We start from the raw sequence: 21,430 nt of genomic DNA on the forward strand, positions 1-21,430 counted from the left end.
GCATATCCATCCATTAGGGGTATTTTGTTGAATGTAAGGTAGCTCACATTGTGGATAGGAAAACTGGAGAAATGGAATTGTAAGCAAGACTGAAATTATGGTGAAGAGAGGATCAATAGCTCAATTGTCAGAGCACAATTGCTGAGTTCAATGAACTCTATTTTTTTTCTTTTTTTTAATTACTCAATTACATTTATAGTTGTACAGTGATCATCACAATCAAATTTTATAGCATTTCCATCCCAAAACCCCAGTGCATCCCCCGACCTGTCTCATTTGGAAACAGTTTTTCAGCATCTATGAGTCAGTATGTGTTCTGCAAAGATGTTGATTGTATCCTTTTTTTTTTTTTTAAGATTCCACATGCAAGTGATAGCATTTCATGTTTCTGTCTCACTGTCTGACTGACTTCACTTAGTGTGATAATTTCTAGGTCCATCCATGTTGCTGCAAATGCTATTATTTCTTTCCTTTTAATGGATGAATAATATTGCATTGTGTGTATGTACCACATCTTTATCTACTCCCCTGTGGATGGACATTTAGGTTGTTTCCATGTCTTGGCTATTTGAAAGAGTGCTGCAATGAACATTGGAGTACATGTATCTTTTCAAGTCATGGATTCTCTGGAAAGATGCCCAGGAGTAGGACTGCTGGATCAAATGGTAATTCTATTTTTAGTTTTCTGAGGTATCTCCATATTGTTTTGCACAGTGGTTTCATGAATTTACATTCCCACCAACAGTGTAATAGGGTTCCCTTTTCTCCACACCCTCTCCAGCACTTATTGTTTGTAGACATTTTGAAGATGGCCATTCTGGTGAGTGTAAGGTGGTACCTCATAGTGGTTTTGATTTACATTTCTCTAATGATGAGTGATATTGAACATATTTTCATGTGTTTTTCAGCCATCTGTAATTTGGCTTTGGAGAATTGCCTGTTTAGATCATGTGCCCATTTTATGATGGGGTTTTGTTTTTTTGGCATTGAGCTGTAGGAGGTGTTTATAAATTTTGGAGATTAATCCCTCGTCAGTCACTTCATTTGCAAATATTTTCTCCCATTCTGTGGGCTGTATTTTGGTTTTGTTTAGGGTTTCCTTTGCTGTGCAGAAACTTTTAAGTCTGATTGGTTTATTTTTGTTTTTATTGTCATTACTCTAGGAGGTTGGTCTGAGAAGATGTTCCTGTGGTTTATGTTGGAAAGTGTTCAGCCTATATTTTCCTCTAAGAGTTTTATAGTATCTGGTCTTATATTCAGGTCTTTAATCCATTTTGAGTTTATTTTTGTGTATGGTGTTAGGAAGTGTTCTAATGTCATTCTTTTCCATGTGGCTCTCCAGTTTTCCCAGCACCACTTATTGAAAGGACTGTCTTTTCTCCCATGTACATTCTTGCCTCCTTTGTCATAGATTAGTTGACTATAGGTATATGGGTTTAATTCTGGGCTTCTATCCTCTTCCACTGTTGTATATTTCTGTCTTTGTGCCAGTACCATATGGTTTTGATGACTGTAGCTTTGTAGTATAATCTAAAGTCAGGGAGCCTGATTCCTCCAGCTCCATTTTTCTTTCTCAGGATGGCTATTTGGCTATTCTGGATCTTTTGTGCTTCCAAACAAACTTTAAAATATTTTGTTCGAGTTCTGTGAAAAATGTATTTGGTGATTTGATAGGGATTGCATTGAATATGTAGATTTCCTTGTGTAGTATACTCATTTTGACAATATTGATTCTTCCATTCCAAGAGAATCATATGTCTTTCCATCTATATGTGCCTTCTTTGATTTCTTTCATCAGCATCTTATATTTTTCAGAACATAGGTCTTTTGTCTCTTTAGGTAGGTTTATTCCTAAGTATTTTATTCTTTTTGATGCAATGGTAATTGGGATTATTTCCCTAATTTCTCTTTCCTTTTTTTTTTTTTTTTTTTTTTGTCTTTTTGCATTTTTTCTTGGGCTGCTCCTGTGGCATATGGAGGTTCCCAGGCTAGGGGTCTAATCGGAGCTGTAGCTGCCAGCCTATGCCAGAGCCACAGCAACACGGGATCTGAGCTGCGTCTGTGACCTACACCACATCTCACAGCAATGCCGGATCATTAACCCACAGAGCAAGGCCAGGGATCAAACCCGCAACCTCATGGTTCCTAGTCAGATTCGTTAACCACTGTGCCATGTCAGGAACTCCTAATTTCTCTTTCTTATCTTTCATTATTAGTATATAGAAATGCAGTCAATTTCTGTGTATTAATTTTGTATCCTGAGACTTTGCCAAATTCATTGAGGAGCTCTAACAGTTTTCTGGTAGAGTCTTTAGGATTTTCTAGGTGTAGTATCATGTCATCTGCAAATAGTGATAATTTTACTTCTTTTTTTCCAATTTAGATTCCTTTTCTTTCTTTCTCTTCTCTGATTGCTGTGGCTAGGACTTCCAAAATTATGTTGAGGAGTAGTGGCAAGGGCAGATATACTTGTCTTGTTCCTAATTTCAATGGGAATTCTTTCAGATTTTCACCATTTAGAATGATTTTAGCTTAGGTTTGTCATATATATCCTTTATTTTGTTGAGAGAGCTTCCCTCTATACCCACTTTCTGAAGGGTTTTTATAAGAAATGGATGTTGGATTTTGTCAAAGGCTTTTCTGTATCTATTGTGAGGATCATATGGTTTTTCTTCTTCAGTATGTTAATGTAGTATATCACACTGATTGATTTGTGGATATTGAAGAATCCTTGCACCCCTGGGATAAATCCCACTTGATCATGATGTACAATCCACTTAATGTATTGTTGGATTCGGTTTGCTAGTATTTTGTTGAGGATGTTTGCATCTATGTTCATCAGTGAAATTGTCCTGTAATTTTCCTTTTTTGTGGTATCTTTATCAGGGTGATGGTGGCCTCATGGAATGAGTTTGGGAGCGTTCCTTCCTCTGCAATTTTTTGGGAATAGTTTCAGAAGGATAGGTGTTAGCTCTTCTCTAAATGTTTGATAGAATTCTCTTGTGAAGCCATCTGGTCCTGGACTTTTGTTTGTTGGAAGTTTTTTAATCACAGTTTCAATTTCGGTCTTGTGATTGGTCCATTCATCTTTTCTATTTCATCTTCGTTTAGTCTTGGAAGCTTGTACTTTTCTAAGAATGTGTCCATTTCTTCTAGATTTTCTGTTTTATTGGCATATAGTTGCATATTATGGCCTCTTATGATCCTTTGTATTTCTGTGATGTCCGTTGTAACTTCTCCTTTTTCATTTCTAATTTTATTGATTTGAGTCTTCTCTCTTTTTTCTTGATAAGTCTGGCTAAGGGTTTATCATTTGGTTGATCTTTTCAAAGAACCAGCCTTTCATTTCATTGATCTTTTCCATGGTTTTCTTTGTTTCTAGTTCATTGATTGCTGCTCTGATCTTTATGATTTCTTTCCTTCTACTAACTTTAGGCCTTGCCTGTTCTTCTCTCTCAAGCTGCTTTAGATGTAAAGTTAGCTTGTTTATTTGAGCTTTTTCTTGTTTCCCAAGGTGGGCTGGTATTGCTATAAACTTTCCCCTTAGAAGAGCTTTTGCTGCATCCCTTAGGTTTTGGAGTGTCGTATCTTTGTTGTCATTTGCTGCTAGGTATTTTTTAATTTCCTCTTTGATTTCTTAAGTGAGCCATTTGTTGTTTAGTAGCATGTTGTTTAGTCTCCATGTGTTTGTGATTTTGCAGATTTTTTCTTGTTAATTTCTAGTCATGTAGTGTTATGGTCAGGTAAGGTACTTGGTATGCTTTCAATGTTCTTAAAGTTACTGAGGTTGGATTTGTAGCCCAGGATATGATCAATCTTAGAGAATGTTCTGTGTCCACTTGAGAAGAATGTGTATTCTGTTGCTTTTGGATGGAATGTCCTATAAATATCTTTTAAGTCCATCTGGTCTAATGCTTCATTCAGGCCCTGTGTTTCCTTATTGATTTTCTGTCTGGTTGATCTGTCCATTGCTGTAAGTGGGGTGTTCAAGTCCCCCACTATTATTGTGTTATTGTTGATTTCTCCTTTTAAGGTGGTTAGCAGTTGCCTCATATATTGTGGTGAACCTATGTTGGGTGTGTAGATATTTAAAATTGTTCTATCTTCTTCTTGGATTGATCCTTTGATCACTATGTAATGACCTTCCTTGTCCCTTAAAATATTCTTCATTTTAAAGTCTATTTTGTCTCTTATGAGTATCGCTACTCCAGCTTTCTTTCGATCCCCTTTTGCATGAAATATTTTCTTCCATCCTCTCACTTTCAATTTGTATGTGTCCCTAGAAGTGAAGTGTGTCTCTTGAAGACAGCATATACATGGGTCTTGTTTTTGTATCCATTCAGCCAGTCTATGTCTTTTGGTTGGGGTGTTTAGTCCATTAACATTTAACGTAATTATTGATATGTATGTTCTTATTGCCATTGTATTAATTGCTTTGGATTTGTTTTTGTTGCTCTTTTTTCTTTCCTTTTTCTCTTTCTCTCTCCTCTTCTGGTTTGATGACTATCTTTAGTGTTGTTTTCGATTTTATTTTTCTTTGTTTGTGTATCAGTTGTAGAGTTTTGGTTTGCAGCTATTCTGATATAAGAGTCTATATGTATATGAGATTGTTTTAAGTTGTTGTTCTCTTAATTACAAGTGCATCTCAAGTGCCCTAAATTTGTACACACCTCTTCTCATGATTTCCGATTTTGGTGGTATAATTGTGCATGGATGATTTTGTATCTTTACTGTATGTATACCTTTACTGGTGAGCCTTGTCATTTGTGGAAGTTTTGTTTCCTGTTGTTGTCTTGTCTTTTCTGCCTAGAGAATTTCCTTTAGTCTTTGTGTGTAAGGATGTTTTAGTGTTGCTGAATTCTCTCAGCTTTTGCTTATCTGTGAAGGTTGTGATTTCTCCTTCAAATCTGAATGAGAACCTTGCTGGGTAGAGTAATCTTGGTTGGAGGTTTTTTCCTTTCATCACGTTAAGTATATCATGCCACTCCCTTCTGGCCTGCAGAGTTTCTGCTGAAAAATCTGCTGATAACATTATTGGGCTTCACTTATATTTTATTTGTTTCTTTTTCCTAGCTGTTTTCAAGATTGTCTCTCTTTTTTTCATTATTTTTTTACTTTATTATTATTATTTTTTTGTCTTTTTGCCATTTCTTGGGCTGCTCCCACAGCATATGGAGGTTCCCAGGGTCTAATCGGAGATGTAGCTGCCAGCCTACGCCAGAGCCACAGCAATGCGGGATCTGAGCCACGTCTGCAACCTACACCACAGCTCACGGCAACGCCGGATCGTTAACCCACTGAGCAAGGGCAGGGATCGAACCCACAACCTCATGGTTCCTAGTCGGATTTGTTAACCACTGCACCACAACGGGAACTCCTCAAGATTTTCTCTTTGTCTTTAATTTTGGTCAGGTGGAGTAATATGTGTCGTGGTGTGTTCCTCCTTGGGTTTATTTCATATGGTACTCGTTGTGCTTCCTGGATTCGAGTGAGTAGTTCCTTTCCCATGTGAGGGAAGTTTTCGGCTATTATCTCTTGGGATATTTTTTTCTGTCTCCTTATCTCTCTCTTCTCCTTCTGGCACCCCTATAATATGGATGTTGGTGTGTTTAACGTTATCCCAGAATTCTCTGAGACTCTCTTCATTTGCTTTCAATCTTTTTTCTCTTTTCTGTTCCACATCTGTAATTTCCACTAATCTGTCCTCCACCTTGCTTATTTGTTCTTCTGCCTCCTGTAGTCTGCTGTTAGCTGCTTCTAGTGAGTTTTTTATTTCAGGTGTTGTATTTTGCATCTCTTCTTGTTTAAGTTTTATATCTGTATCTCTTTGCTCAGTGTTTCCTGTGAGTTATCCATCTTTGCCTCCAGTTTTTTTCCAATGTCTTGCATCATCTTCAGCATTAACAGCCTAAAGTCTTTTTCCTGGAGGCTAAGAATCTTCTCCTTGCTTAGCTGATTTTCTGGGGTTTTTCCTTTCTCCCTCACTGAGTTATAGTTCTCTGTCTTCTCATGGTTATAGGTTTTTGATGTGGTGACCTTTTTACAGATAATAGAGTTGTAGCCTCTCTTACTTCTGATTTCTGCCCCCCTGTGGCTGAAGTCTGTATGGGGGCTTGCTGTAGGCTTCCTGATGGGAGGGGCTGATGCCTGCCCACTGGTAGGTGGAGCAGATTCTAATCCCTCTGGTGGGTGGGGCTTAGTCTCTGGATGGCATTAGAGGCAACTGTTTACCTGAGGTGTCTTTAGGTAGCCTGTTTACTGAGGGACAGGGCTGTGATCCCACCTGGATTGTTGTTTGCTCTGGGGCTTCTCAGTGCTGACTGACGGGTGGGGTGAGATATTCCCAAAATGGCCACCTCCAGAGAAAGGCCCAGCTGCTGAATGTTCCTGAGAGCTTTACTTTCAATGTCCTTCCCTCACAGCAAGCCACATTCACCCCTGTTTTCCCAGGATGTCCTCCAAGAACTGCAGTCAGGTTTGACCCAGATTCCTATGGAGGCTTTGCTTTGCCCTGGGACCCAGTGCACGTGAAAGTCTGCATGCACGTTTTAAGAATGGGGTCTCCGTTTCCACCAGTCCTGTGGAGCTCCTGAGCACAAGCCCCACTGGCCTTCAATGCCAGCTGCTCTGGGGCTCTTTCTCCCAGTGCCAGATCCCCACACATGAGAGTTTGATGTGGGGCTAAGAACTCTCACTCCTGTAGGTGAGTCTCTGTGAACCAGTTAGTTTCCCGTCTGTGGAGCTTCCCACCCAGGAGGTATGGGGTTGTTCATATCATGTGATTGCCTCTCCTACCTCTTTTTCTTCTGGAGTAGTTATCATGTAATTACCTCTCCTACCTCTTTTTCTTCTGGAGTAGGATATCTTTTTTAAGGTTTCTGTTCCATTTGGGTGACGAATGCTCAGTCTTTTGTTGTGAATTTTTTTGTTTTTAGGATAGAAGTTTAGCTCCAGTCCTTCTATTCTACCATCTTAATCCTGTCTCTCAGTAAATATAGTCTTGTTTTGTAGAAGCCAAACCTCTAGATGGACAGATTAAGGGAGTGAGCATGTTGGGAATGTCCATTCGCCTCTTCTTGCTTGCATATCCACATAAGAAAGATGAAGGATAAATATAAGGAAGATAATTTCAAATCCAAATTAGCATGAATTTTGTTTTAATCTTGTGTGTTGAAGAGATGTAAATTCAAAGAAAAAAAGAGATGGAATTCAAAGTAATTCAGGTTATGGAGAGCAGCTCACAATGCAGAATCCAGAGTGATTATTCCGTGTGCATTGAGGGTAGTGGCTGGACTATTTTTATTTTTTTAATGATTCTTCTGGCTATTACAGTTTTTGATTTTTGGGGCTTTAGTGTAGGAGGCTCTGTGTGGAGAAGCTGGGGGCTGGCTCAGTCCCTCAGTGGAGCATGGTCGTTCCCAAAGTGTCCCCTTCCTCTCACACTGCTCTGGTGGGAGGAGAAACCCACAAAGCTAGGGAAGATGCTCCCACTCCCAGGGTGTCCTCTTTCTCCACACCCTCCACTTCATCCCACCCACAAACCCCTCCACCCCCTCATTCCTATTGCTAAGACTCTGGTGGAGGGTGCTTCCCACGTCATGTGCTTGGGGAAGTGGGGTAGGTCATGCTCCATTTTAAAAGTGTCCCATATATGCTTTAATTATTGGTTGAAAATTTCTGTGTATATCCATGTGATCAAATTAATTTTCTTCACAAACTTCCCCATCCTATCTGTAGTTCAAAATAGCTTTTTGTGTCTCCAGAATTTTTTCCAGAGGAGTTCTGCCATGACTCAGTGGAAACAAATCTGACTAGTACACATGAGGACGCAGGTTTGATCCCTGGCCTTGCTCAGTGGGTTGAGGATTCAGCATTGCCATGAGCTATGCTTGGGTCCTGCATTGCTGTGGCTGTGCTGTAGGCCTTCATCTACAGCTCCAATTCGTCCCATAGTCTGGGAACCTCCATATGCTGCAGTGTGGCCCTAAAAGCACACACACACACACACACACAAAGAATTTTTTTTCTAGCTTCCCTATATTTCCTGCATTCTAAAATATTTATGAAATTCCTCCATGGTAGATAGTAGAATTTGAGTTATAGCTATCTAGCATCTTGTGCTAAACTGCCATATTGTCAAGACCAAAATAACTCTTCTTCCATTCAACTGCAGAATTATCATTTTTTTTCCTCTATTTTTTTTTTTAATTTTATTTTCCCACTGTACAGCAAGGGGGTCAGGTTATGCTTACATGTATACATTACAATTACAGTTTTTCCCCCACCATTTCTTCTGTTGCAACATGAGTATCTAGACATAGTTCTCAATGCTATTCAGCGGGATCTCCTTGTAAATCTATTCTAGGTTGTGTCTGATAAGCCCAAGCTCCGGATCCCTCCCACTCCCTCCCCTCCCATCAGGCAACCACAAGTCTCTTCTCCAAGTCCATGATTTTCTCTTCTGAGGAGATGTTCATTTGTGCTGGATATTAGATTCCAGTTATAAGTGATATCATATGGTATTTGTCTTTGTCTTTCTGGCTCATTTCACTCAGGATGAGATTCTCTAGTTCCATCCATGTTGCTGCAAATGGCATGATGTCATCCTTTTTTATGGCTGAGTAGTATTCCATCGTGTATATATACCACCTCTTCCGAATCCAGTCATCTGTCGATGGACATTTGGGTTGTTTCCATGTCCTGGCTATTGTGAATAGTGCTGCAATGAACATGCGGGTGCATGTGTCTCTTTTAAGTAGAGCTTTGTCCGGATAGATGCCCAAGAGTGGGATGGCGGGGTCATATGGAAGTTCTATGTATAGATTTCTAAGGTATCCCCAAACTGTTCTCCATAGTGGCTGTACCAGTTGACATTCCCACCAGCAGTGCAGGAGGGTTCCCTTTTCTCCACAGCCACTCCAGCACTTGTTATTTGTGGATTTATTAATGATGGCCATTCTGACTGGTGAGAGGTGGTATCTCATGGTAGTTTTGATTTTCATTTCTCTTATAATCAGCGATGTTGAGCATTTTTGCATGTGTTTGCTAGCCGTCTGTGTATCTTCTTTGGAGAAATGTCTATTCATGTCTTTTGCCCATTTTTCCATTGATTGATTGGTTTTTTTGCTGTTGAGTTGTATATGTTGCTTATATATTCTAGAGATTAAGGCCTTGTCCATTGCATCATTTGAAACTGTTTTCTCCCATTCTGTAAGTTGTCTTTTTGTTTTCTTTTGGGTTTCCTTTGCTGTGCAAAAGCTTTTCAGTTTGATGAGGTCCCATTGGTTTATTTTTGCTCTAATTTCTATTGCTTTGGGAGACTGACCTGAGAAAATATTCATGATGTTGATGTCAGAGAGTGTTTTGCCTATGTTTTCTTCTAGGAGTTGGATGGTGTCCTGTCGTATATTTAAGTCTTTCAGCCATTTGGAGTTTATTTTTGTGCATGGTGTGAGGGTGTGTTCTAGTTTCATTGCTTTGCATGCAGCTGTCCAGGTTTCCCAGCAATGCTTGCTGAATAGACTTTCCTTTTCCCATTTTATGGTCTTGCCTCCCTTGTCAAAGATTAATTGACCATAGGTGTCAGGGTTTATTTCCGGATTCTCTATTCAGTTCCATTGGTCTGTCTGTCTGTTTTGATACCAGTACCACACTGTTTTGATGACTGTGGCTTTGTAGTATTTCTTGAAGTCTGGGAGAGTGATGCCTCCTGCTTGGTTTTTGTTTCTCAGGATTGCTTTGGCGATTCTGGGTCTTTTGTGGTTGCATATAAATGTTTGGGTTATTTGTTCTAGTTCTGTGAAAAATGTCCTGGGTAATTTGATAGGGATTGCATTGAATCTGTAGATTGCTTTGGGTAGTATGGCCATTTTCACAATATTGATTTTTCCAATCCAGGAACATGGAATATCCTTCCATTTCTTTACATCTTCTTTGATTTCTTTGATTAAGGTTTTATAGTTCTCAGCATATAGGTCCTTTACCTCTTTGGTCAGGTGTATTCCGAGGTATTTGATTTTGTGTGGTACAATTTTAAAAGGTATCGTATTTTTGTATTCCTTTTCTAATGTTTCATTGCTGGTATACAGAAATGCAACTGACTTCTGAATGTTAATCTTATATCCTGCCACTTTGCTGAATTTATTAATCAGTTCAAGGAGTTTTGGGGTTGTGTCCTTAGGGTTTTCTAGGTATAGAATCATGTCATCTGCATACAGTGACAGTTTGATCTCTTCTCTTCCTATATGGATGCCTTTGATTTCTTTTGTTTGTCTCATTTCTGTGGCTAAGACTTCCAAAACGATGTTGAAGAGCAGTGGTGAGAGTGGGCATCCCTGTCTTGTTCCAGATTTGAGTGAGAAGGCTTTCAGTTTTTCCCCATTGAGGATTATATTTGCTGTGGGTTTACCATAAATGGCTTTGATTATATTCAGGAATGTTCCCTCTATACCCACTTTGGCGAGGGTCTTGATCATGAATGGATGTTGGACTTTGTCAAATGCTTTTTCTGAGTCTATTGAGATGATCATATGATTTTTGACTTTTTTTTTTGTTAATGTGGTGTATGATGCTGATTGATTTGCGTATGTTGAACCATCCTTGTGAACCTGGGATGAACCCAACCTGGTCATGGTGTATAATTTTTTTGATATGTTGTTGGATTCGGTTGGCTAAGATTTTGTTGAGAATTTTTGCATCTATATTCATCAATGATATTGGGCGATAGTTTTCTTTTTTGGTGATATCTCTGTCTGGTTTTGGAATGAGGGTGATGGTGGCCTCATAGAATGTCTTTGGGAGTATTCCTTCTTCAACCTTTTGAAAGAGTTTCAGGAGGATGGGCACCAATTCCTCTTTATATGTTTGATAAAATTCACCTGTGAAGCCATCTGGTCCTGGGCTTTTATTTGTAGGGAGTGACTTTATGACCTCTTCAATTTCATTTCTAGTGATTGGTCTGTTCAGTTGGTCTGTTTCTGCTTGATTCAGTTTTGGCAGGCTGTAAGATTCTAGAAAATTGTCCATTTCTTCCAGATTGTCAAACTTATTGCCATATAGTTGTTCATAGTATTCTCTCATGGTTTTCTGTATTTCTGCTGTATCCGTTGTGATTTCTCCCTTTTCATTTATAATTTTGGTGATTTGGGTTCTTTCTCTCCTCTTTTTAGTGAGTCTGGCCAGGGGTTTATCAATTTTGTTCACCTTTTCAAAGAACCAGCTCTTGGTTTTATTAATTTTCTCTATTGTTTTTTGAGTCTCTATTTTATTGATTTCTTCTTTGATCTTTCTAATTTCCTTCCTTCTGCTGACTTTAGGACTTTTTTGTTCTTCTTTTTCTAGTTCGTTTAGGTGGAGGGTTAAGTTGTCAATTTGGGATCTTTCTTCTTTTTTGAGAAAGGCCTGTATTGCTATAAATTTCCCTCTGAGCACTGCTTTCGCAGCATCCCATAGATTTTGAGAGGTTGTGTCTTCATTATCATTTGTTTCAAGGTAGTTTTTAATTTCCTTCTTGATTTCCTCATTGACCCATTGGTTTTTTAGTAGCATGTTGTTTAGTCTCCATGGAGTAGGTTTTTTCTGTTTGCTTTTCCCATGGTTGATTTCTAATTTCATGGCATTGTGGTCAGAGAAGATACTTGAGATAATTTCTATGCTCCTAAATTTATTGAGATTCGCTTTGTGTCCCAATATGTGGTCGATTCTTGAGAATGTTCCATGAGCATTTGAGAAGAATGTGTATTCTGCTTTTTTTTGGATGTAGTGTCCTGAAGATATCCATTAAGTCTAACTTTTCTATTGTTTCCTTTAGGATCTCTGTTGCTTCATTGGTTTTCTGTCTAGAGGATCTGTCCATTGATGTGAGGGGGGTATTTAGGTCTCCTACTCTGATTGTATTCTCATCAATATCTCCCTTTATGTCTGTTAATATTTATTGTATGTATCTGGGTGCTCCTATGTTTGGGGCATATATGTTGATGATAGTAACATCCTCTCCTTGGATGGATCCCTTAATCATTAAATAGTGTCCTTCTTTGTCTTTCTTTATGTCTTTTGTTTTAAAGTCTATTTTGTCTGATATGAGCATTGCGACTCCTGCTTTTCTGTCATGTCTATTGGCGTGAAATATTTTTCCCCAGCCTTTCACTTTCAATCTATATGTATCTTTTATCCTAAGGTGAGTTTCTTGTAGGCAGCATATTGAAGGTTTTTGCCTTTTTATCCCCTCAGCCACTCTGTGTCTTTTGATTGGGGCATTCAGCCCATTGACATTTAAGGTGATAATTGATAGATGATTATTTATTGCCATTTGATCCTCATGTTCCAGTTGATTCTATGGTTCTCCATTGTTTTTTTTTTTTTTTTTTTTTTGGTTGGATGGTCTCCTGTTATTATCTGCTTGAGTGTATTTTTTTTTTTCATTTTTTGCAAATGCAATATTTGGTTTTGGCTTGTGGTTGCCCTGTTTTTTAAGTATGCTAACCCCTTCCCATAATTGTGTGTTTTAGCCTGATGGTCCTGTAAGTTCAAACACTTCATTATTATATTAAAATTAAGAAAAGAGACATACATACAATCAAAAAGGATTATTTACCTCCTAACATCCCTTGCCCACATTTTATGGTTTTGATGACTCTTTTATTTTTTTCTTTTTCATTTTATTTTGTTTGAAGCATGTTCATGATTAAATCTGTATGCTGGCTTATTTGAGTGACTGCTCTCTGATTGCGGTTTCCTCAGTCCTACTTCTTCCTCTTCTTCTTCTTCTCTTTTTTTTTCTTTTCTTTTTTCTTCCCTTTCCTTCCTTTCTTTTTGGTTTAGAGAAGCCCTTTCAATATTTCCTTTAACCTGGGTTTTGTGTTGCTGTATTCTTTAAGTTTTGTTTGTTGGAAAAAATTTTATTTCCCCTCTCTTTTAAATGATATTCTTGCTGGATAGAGTATTCTAGGTTGCATATTTTTTCCTTTAGCACTTCAATTATCTCTTGCCATTCCCTCCTGGCCTGTAGTGTTTCTGTAGAGAAATCAGCTGATCTTCTTATGGGGGTTCCCTTGTAGGTAACATTCTGTTTTTCTCTTGCTGCCTTTAGGATCCTCTCTTTATCACTAACTTTTGCCATTTTTATTATGATGTGTCTTGGTGTGGGTCTGTTTGGGTTCAGTTTCTTTGGGGCCCTCTGTGCTTCTTGTATCTTGAATCCAGTATCCTTTAGATTTGGGAAGTTTCCAGCGATAATTTCTTCAAATATATTTTCCATCCCCTTATCTTTTTCTACTCCTTCTGGAATTCCTATTATGCATAGATTGGCCCGTTTTATATTATCGCATAGGTCTCTTATATTGCTTTCCAGTTTTTTGATTCGGTTTTCTGTCTGTTGACCAGATTGAGTGATTTCCATTATTCTATCTTCCATATCACTGATTCGTTCTTCTGCATTATTCATTCTGGTTTTTACTGCCCCTAGTTCAGTTTGCATCTCTGCAAATGAATGTTCTAGTTTTTCTTGGCTCCTCCTTATATTTTCTAGTTCTTCTCTGAGGGTATCTGCATTACTGTTCAAATCTTCTCTTAATTCCTTCAGTATTTTCACTATTTCTCTTTTGAACTCCAGGTCTGTCTGACTGCAGAGATCTGTTTCATTGTTGACTGTTTTAGGTGAGTTCTCCTGTTGGTTTGACTGGGGGTGGTTTCTCAGCTTCTTCATCTTGCTTGTTGTTTTCGTTCTCCTGAGGGAGTTGTACTCTCCGTTATCGGGTAGTGTTTGCCTTGTCACTGCTGTGGAATATTTCCTGAGGGCTGGCGTTGTTGGTCAATCTTTTTTGAGGCAGTGTGGCTTTTCTGGAGTGTTGATGGGACTAACAGTGTTTCTTTGAAGCAAAGGAGGACTTCCTGAGGGCAGACAGGACTGGGAGGTCCACCCCACGATGGTAGCAGATTTCACTTGGTTCTCAGCACCCCCTGGGGTCTTGGGCGGGTAGCAGGGCCTTTGGAGACTCAAGAGGCTCCTCCCCAGGGCAGCCCGATTCAGAAAGACCGTCTGAGATCTTTTCCCGATTCGGCCAGGCTTGTTGCAGCTTTTCTGGGCTGCAGGGGGTCCTGCCTGGAGCTGGCAGTCCTATGCAGCTGGTCCACTAGGTCTCAGCATTCCCTGGGGGCTTGGGCGGGTAGCAGGGCCCTTGGAGACTCAAGAGGCTCCTCCCCAGGGCAGCCCGACTCAGAAAGACCGTCTGAGACCTTTTCCCAACTCGGCCAGGCTTGTTGCAGCTTTTCTGGGCTGCAGGGGGTCCTGCCTGGAGCTGGCAGTCCTATGCAGCTGGTCCACTAGGTCTCAGCACCCCTTGGGGTCTTGGGCGGGTAGCAGGGCCCTTGGAGACTCAAGAGGCTCCTCCCCAGGGCAGCCCGACTCAGAAAGACCATCTGAGATCTTTTCCCAACTCGGCCAGGCTTGTTGCAGCTTTTCTGGGCTGCAGGGGGTCCTGCCTGGAGCTGGCAGTCCTATGCAGCTGGTCCACTAGGTCTTAGCACCCCCTGGGGTCTTGGGCGGGTAGCAAGGCCCTTGGAGACCCAAGAGGCTCCTCCCCGGAGGAGCCCATCTCAGAAAAAACGTCAGAGAATTAGGCCGATCTATTCACGGCCTGGCTAGGCTTGTTCTAGCTTTTCTGGGCTGCAGGCCTTTTCTAGGGGGCTGGTGGTGTTTGGTGCTGCTCTGTGGAAGTGTAGCCCCTCCAAAGGGCAAGCAGGCCTGTGCAGGGACAGCCCCTGCGGTGGTAGGCTTCAGGCAATTGTTGAGGCCAGCCCTCCTGGATGGCAGGCAGCCCCAGGTTCCGCGAGAGCGTAGGGGGTGGTGGGGGTGGGGGGAGGGAATGCACTGGGAAGCACAGCTTTCTGCTAGCTAGCGGGCCTGTAAGCTTGCTGTGGCATGGGGGGTATTCTATGGGAACCCACCCCTTCTTCTCTCCGCTCCCCAGCATGGGCGCAGAACAGGCTCTTCTCCCAGGTTCCCTCTGAGGCGGCTTTCCACTTCCCCGCTCCTAGAGTATTGCTCCCTTCCTCTGCGACAGCTTTGTTTTCTAGTCTCCCAGGCAGTCTCTGCCCCGTCAAACGGTTTAGAGACCTCCCAAGCAGTTTCTGCTCTTCCCCGCCCCCCTAGCCTGGGGACTAATCTCTGGAGCCGAGGTCTCGGTGCCCAGCCCCCACCCAGGCGTCCCCCGGCCCTTTCCCGGGGACTAACCTCTGGAGCCGAGGATTCGGTGCCCAGCCCCCACCCAGGCGTCTCAATTTTTGGTAACTGTGCCCGTAGTTCAGATGGTCCGTTGGGTTCTTGATCGGCTTTTCCGTACTCCAACTTACTGCTACACTCTTCTCTGCATCTGGAGATTCCTCCGGTTCATTTGATCTTTCGCCCGGTAGGTGACTTTCCAGGGTGCGGGATCCCTTTCTCCTCCGCAGTTCCCTTTTGGGAGCGCCCGTCCCACTGGGATTCACCTTCTCTCACTCTCCTCTTTTCTCCCGTTCTGCCCAATAATGTCACGAACTTCTTGCCATTATTGGAGTTTAGGTTCCTCTGCCAGCAATTGGTTGCTGTTCTGTGCGAGTCATTTCTTCTGTAGATGTGCTTTTTCTGTTGTGTTTGTGGGAGAGGGCGAGCATGTCCCCCTACTCCTCCACCATCTTGTCCTCTCTCAGAATTATCATTTTAAAATGTAGATTTTTAACAGGGAAAACTGTGTTTTAACATGCCAGTGGATTCCCATGGCTCTGAAAATCAAGATCAAAAGTTTCAATCAATGCTCCAAGGCCTGGCTTGGTCTGGCCCCTGCTGATCTTTACCATGGTCTCATACTATTTCTCCCCTCACTCTGCACTTCTGCAAATTGGTGGAACTGGTCTTTCAAGTCCTCAGTGGTGCCATATTCCCTCCTCATAACAGGTTTTTTGCACATACCATTTCCTCTGAAATGTTTTTCCCTTACCCTTTCACCTAGTTAAATTCTACTCATTTGAAATTTCAGCTTGAGACTCCTTATGGAATCCTTCTGTTCACTCTCAGATGAGGTAACATGATCCTGTTCTTGGAGCATGCTGTATTAGTCTTTCATTGCACTTGTCAAAGTTGCAGTTTTATATTTGAGCATTTGGTAAATGTCTACTCCTCTATAAAGTCCATGAGATCAAGGATATTGTTTATCTTTGTACAGGATTATAGTTCTTTTGTTGGCACTGTGTCTGTCATATAGTACTTGCTCAAGCAATACTGAAATGAGGCAGAATCGTGTAATGGCAAATACCAGGATTTGGGGTTTGGGGTTCAAACCTAGCTCAGTAAATTAATCTGAAACCAAATTACACAACATCTTTGTGCCTCAGTCTCTGCATCTGAAAAGGGGGGATAATAATGGTAACACCTTGTAGGGTTATGTAGAGAATTAGATGAATTATTACATGTAAAGCATATGAAATGATACCAGACTCATAATAGATGTTATAGTTTGCTATTATTAAGTTAAATGAAATACACTTTCAGGTTTACAGGCTTATAACTTTATAATATGAAATATAAAAAATAAACATAGATATTGCTTTTTTGATTTATAATATAGAGGTGATTGACCAAAATATAGAAATAACTCTGTTGTTCCAGGAGGATTCTAGATTCCAGATCACTATTCATTTGATTAGCCATTTAGCCCTGGCAATTTACTTGATTGATGATGATTATGATGATGGTACATACCAATAAAGCACACCTTGGAAGCCTCCTTATAGGTTTATAAACATGTTATCATCATCTCACTCTCGTAACAACTTGGTCAATGTAGTCTTTTCTCATCTCCACTTTCTCAGAGGGAGAAAATAAGATTCATAGAGTTTATTTTCACTTGGAATGATACAATGAAATTATTATTTTCAATATTCATGCTAATGTGTTACAAGGTAAAGGTTCATTTCTGTACTATGTGGAGCACTATGAAAAAGGGAGCTTATAAGTAAAAGTGCAGAAAATATGCATATCAACAAGACATTTGACCAGACAGGTAATAACAATAGGTGTTAATTTCTTACAAGTATTCTCTTTGGTCATTTATAGCGGCTAAAACCTGGATATATCCCTAAAATTGAATGCAGGCTTTAAAGCTGATATACTACTCCTACCTGAAAAATATTTTGTCCATGATGTGTTATACTTGTAGGCACCTAATATCCTTTTTGCTAAGTTCAAAACTCTAAGATGTTTAGTTAAAATAAAAGAAGCACGTGCATGTATCCTGTTTTTAAAAATGCATTTATTACTTGATTAATATTATTTGAACCTACTTTCCCTTTATTTTTGTTATCTATTTCTATCTATTCTTTAAGGTATGCTGTTCTCACTTAAGCTTATTCCATGGTGAAATATCCAGCCGTTTTTAACTTCATTGCTTCCTCATGATTGCATAATTTATATACTGGAAATATGTTTTTCTTGCAAAATGTGAAGCAGTCCGCTCCAGTTGGTAATTAGCTGTAATTCTTCTTTTCTAATTTGGTAGCAATTTTTCACTATCATCTGTGATTTCTCCCTAGTGTATGCCAAGAATAAAGGAGGTTAAGACACTATTATCCTCATTAACTTGCTTAGGTCAGGCTCATAGGTAGGGAGCAATTTACTTTTTTACAAAATGACATCCAAGTGGTTCATAATTATGATTTCCAGAAATTCAAGTCAAGTACAAATGGGATAATAGGAGAAACCTGTTCATCACTCTAAATTATAGTAATTTTGTAACCCAATGACCTCTACCACACACTGGCCACCACCAAAAACGTTTGTCACTGGTTAGCTTTTGGCTTGTTATTTTATTGTTGTTATGAATAGTTTATTGGTGGAGGACAAATGGTCATTTACTTTCACAATAATATAAACAGAGTCATATTGAGTATTACAGGAAGCCACAAGATGACTGTCTTTTCTATTACTTTCTACCATTCACCTTCTTGCAAAGATTTATCATATTGTTCAATTTCCATCTACTTTGATTGTGTAGAAGTTATTTTTCTTTCCCCATGGAACTGCATGATGGTTTACTGCACTTAGGAAGGACTTTCAGAAAGTACTTTTCCTCAATGCTTTCCCCCCTACCCTTACTGACTTTCTGTCACTTCTTTTCTCACTATCAAATAATGAATTGCAAGGAAATCATGGTGGATGTTGTTATACAATCAGTGGGACCTTAGAGTAGACCTTAACATTACAAAACACTTTTAGAGTCTGAAAGTGAGATGATGTGGAGAAATGAGCAAGGATGGGCAACTTATTTTAATGGTAACCACAAAGTAAAAAGTAGGCGTCAACAATAAAAATAAATAATAGAAAGACTGGCAATAAAAAAGCTGCTCTGGGGCAGTAGGAACAGTGCTGGGTCCCCAGTGGAGGTGTTTCTAGCGGTATTGTTTCTCGAGCAGTGGTAGTTCTCACTACAGCACCAGGAATAATCCAGTTTGTATTCATCTGCGGAGATCTCTCTCATCTCGCTCAGCTGCGGAAAACTGGGCTGAAGTGACTGAGCCCACGATGGAAAGAGAGAAGGAACAATTCTGTAAACTCTTTATTGGTGGCTTGAGCTTTGAAAATACAGAAGAAAGTTTGAGGAACTACTATGAGCAATGTGGAAAACTTTCAGATTGTGTGGTAATGAGGGATCCTGCAAGCAAAAGATTAAGAGGATTTGGTTTTGTATCTTTTTCATCCATGGCTAAGGTTGACACTGCCATGGCGGCAAGACCTCATTCAATTGATGGGAGAGTGGTTAGCCAAAACATACTGTTGCAAGAGAAGAATCTGGAAAGCCAGGGGCTGGTGTAACTGTGAAGAAGCTGTTTGTTGGTGGAATTAAAGAAGATACAGAGGAACACCATCTTAGAGATTACTTTGAGGAATATGGTAAAATTGATACCATTGAGATAATTACTGATAAGCAGTCTGGAAAGAAAAGAGGTGGATTTGTTACTTTTGATGACCATGATCCTGTGGATAAGACTGTGTTGCAGAATCACGATAACATCAATGTTCATAATGCAGAAGTGAGAAAGGCTTTGTCTAAAGAAATACAGGCAGTCCAAAGTTCTAAAAGAGGAAGAGGAAGAAACTTTGGTTTTGGAGATTCTTGTGGTGGTGGTGGAAATTTTGGGCCAGGACCGGAAGTAACTTTAGAGGAGGATCTGTTGGATATGGGTTTGGGGATGGCTATAATGGGTATGGAGGGAGACCTGGAGGTGGCAGTTTTGGAGGTAGCCCTGGTTATAGAGGGAAGAAGAGGAGGATATGGTGGTGGAGGACTTGGATATGGCAACCAGGGTGGTGGCTACAGAGGTGGTTATGACAACTCTGGAGGAGGAAATTATGGAAGTGCAAATTACAATGATTTTGGAAATTATAACCAGCAACCGTCCAACTATGGTCCAACGAAGAATGGAAATTTTGGTGGTAGCAGGAGCATGGGAAGACCATATGGTGGAGGAGGCAGTGTAGGAAGTGGGGGTTTTGGAGGGAGAATAGCCAATATCAAGCCATGGAGAGGATGAGAGAGGATAAGAGCCCAGAAGCCACAGAATAACTTCAGGTTATCGAAGTAACAGTGTTCAGGAAACTCTCAGTCATGCATAAATATGCAGTGATATGGTAGAAGACACCAGAGCAGTTGCAGAGCCATTTTGTGAATGGATTGGATTATTTAATAATATTACCTCACTGTGGAGGAAGGACTGTAAAAAAAAGATGCCTTTGAGACAGTTTCTTAGCTTTTCAATTGTTGTTTCTTTCTAGTGGTTTTTGTTAGAGTGTAGAAGCATTGGTTCTTTGATAACGCTAAATTTGTAAGTTTCAGGTGACATGTGAAATGTTTTTTAAGATTTTTCTCAGTTTTGAAAAGCTATTAGTGAGGATCATGGTATAATAAGACCTACCTAACATTTTTCCTTTAAAAAAATTTTTTTAAGTGTGTGTGTGGAGTTAAGAAGCTGTTCTACATTTATGATTTAATAAAATAATTCTAAAAGAAAAACAAACAAAAAAACACAACAGAGTAATGGTTTCATAGGCATTAAGAACAGAGGAAAAAAATAAAATTTCACATAAATGCTTCTCTACAAAAAGGACCCAGGAGTTGGGAAGCCATTAAAATAAAAATTGAGACTACATATGAACTTAGACTGAAATAATTGCTTCACTAATTGCATGGGATGTAGGTGGGGGTAGTGAGCAACTAATTTGAATTTAATAAACTTTTATTTAAAAATCTCCTACATGCAAAGCACTGACCCAAATTGTTGTGAGGGAACAAATGAAATTAGAGATGTCCTATACAATTCTGAGTGGAAAAAGTTGCAAATATTAATCCACAGAGAGTAATAAATGCTTATGCCTTCCCTATGGGTAATACCAGGAAGTTGAGAAATCCAGTCTATTCTTTTTCAAAGTTCTAAGTATCTCTTCTCAGCCTCTTATCCAGGTACATCTAAGTTCTTGTGGATATCTTTTTGTGGGATTGAGAATAAGAAGAGTTCTGTATTTATTGGCCCTCCATTTTATATCATGCTGATTACAATCTAAGGGCTTTGGCTGCTGTTGAATCAAGTGAAATAGGAAAACTGAGTGACAACACCTACCTTCTTGGAGATTCTTTAAAGGGAGATGCTCACTTCCCAGTGTTATAATCATTGAAAGGGCTCCCCACCAAACTGGCAAGGGCTCTTTGGAATAAAGTTAAATTTTCTTTCATCCAGTAATGTATAAAAGTCTGTCCCAGGATGATGGGAACTGGATAAGCTCTGGTATCAGTTGTATCATATACATCAGGTATTAGCAACATAGGATGCTCTATTCATTCTCAGAATGATCATCTACAATCTATGATCAAGGGAGATGTGGAACATTGCTGAAGGGATCAACAGCTCAGGGCACCATGAATAATTGTATAGTTCTACACTCACAACATTAAGACATAGTTCCAATCATGGTCTTTGTAAATGGTCCCACCTCCCCCTGCCACTGTGTAATCTTACATGGTGACCCTGGCAAAACTATTTGTGAAGGCTTGGGCTGAATTTTGAAATAGATTAGAGGCTGGGGCTTTCAATAGGATGTCGCCATGAATTCATGGGCTCAGTAACATAGACATTTTTTGATAGTTCTTTGTAGGATGATGATCCACAGTAATTTTCAGATGAAGGGCTTTAATAGGCCAAGTTTTGCATTGCATGACAATCATCTCCTTCAGTGTAGTTGACTTGTGAACCCAGAACTGCTGACCTTTTATTTCTGGAGAGCAGCTTCCCACAAATGGGAAGATAGCCTTTTCCCAGGCCATTCAAAATCTCCTGATAATCCCTTTGTATGCTTCTTTTTGGGAAATGGGGTCTACTTATCTCACACTGGTCTTCACAAAACAAGCAC

The 21,430-nt window shown here is 39.9% G+C and overlaps 1 pseudogene; it reads left to right on the forward strand.

Moving 5' to 3' along the window:
• On the forward strand, positions 15,638-19,752 carry LOC110257802 (annotated as a pseudogene).

This window comes from Sus scrofa, chromosome X, assembly GCF_000003025.6.
Source record: "Sus scrofa isolate TJ Tabasco breed Duroc chromosome X, Sscrofa11.1, whole genome shotgun sequence".
Lineage (NCBI taxonomy): Eukaryota > Metazoa > Chordata > Mammalia > Artiodactyla > Suidae > Sus > Sus scrofa.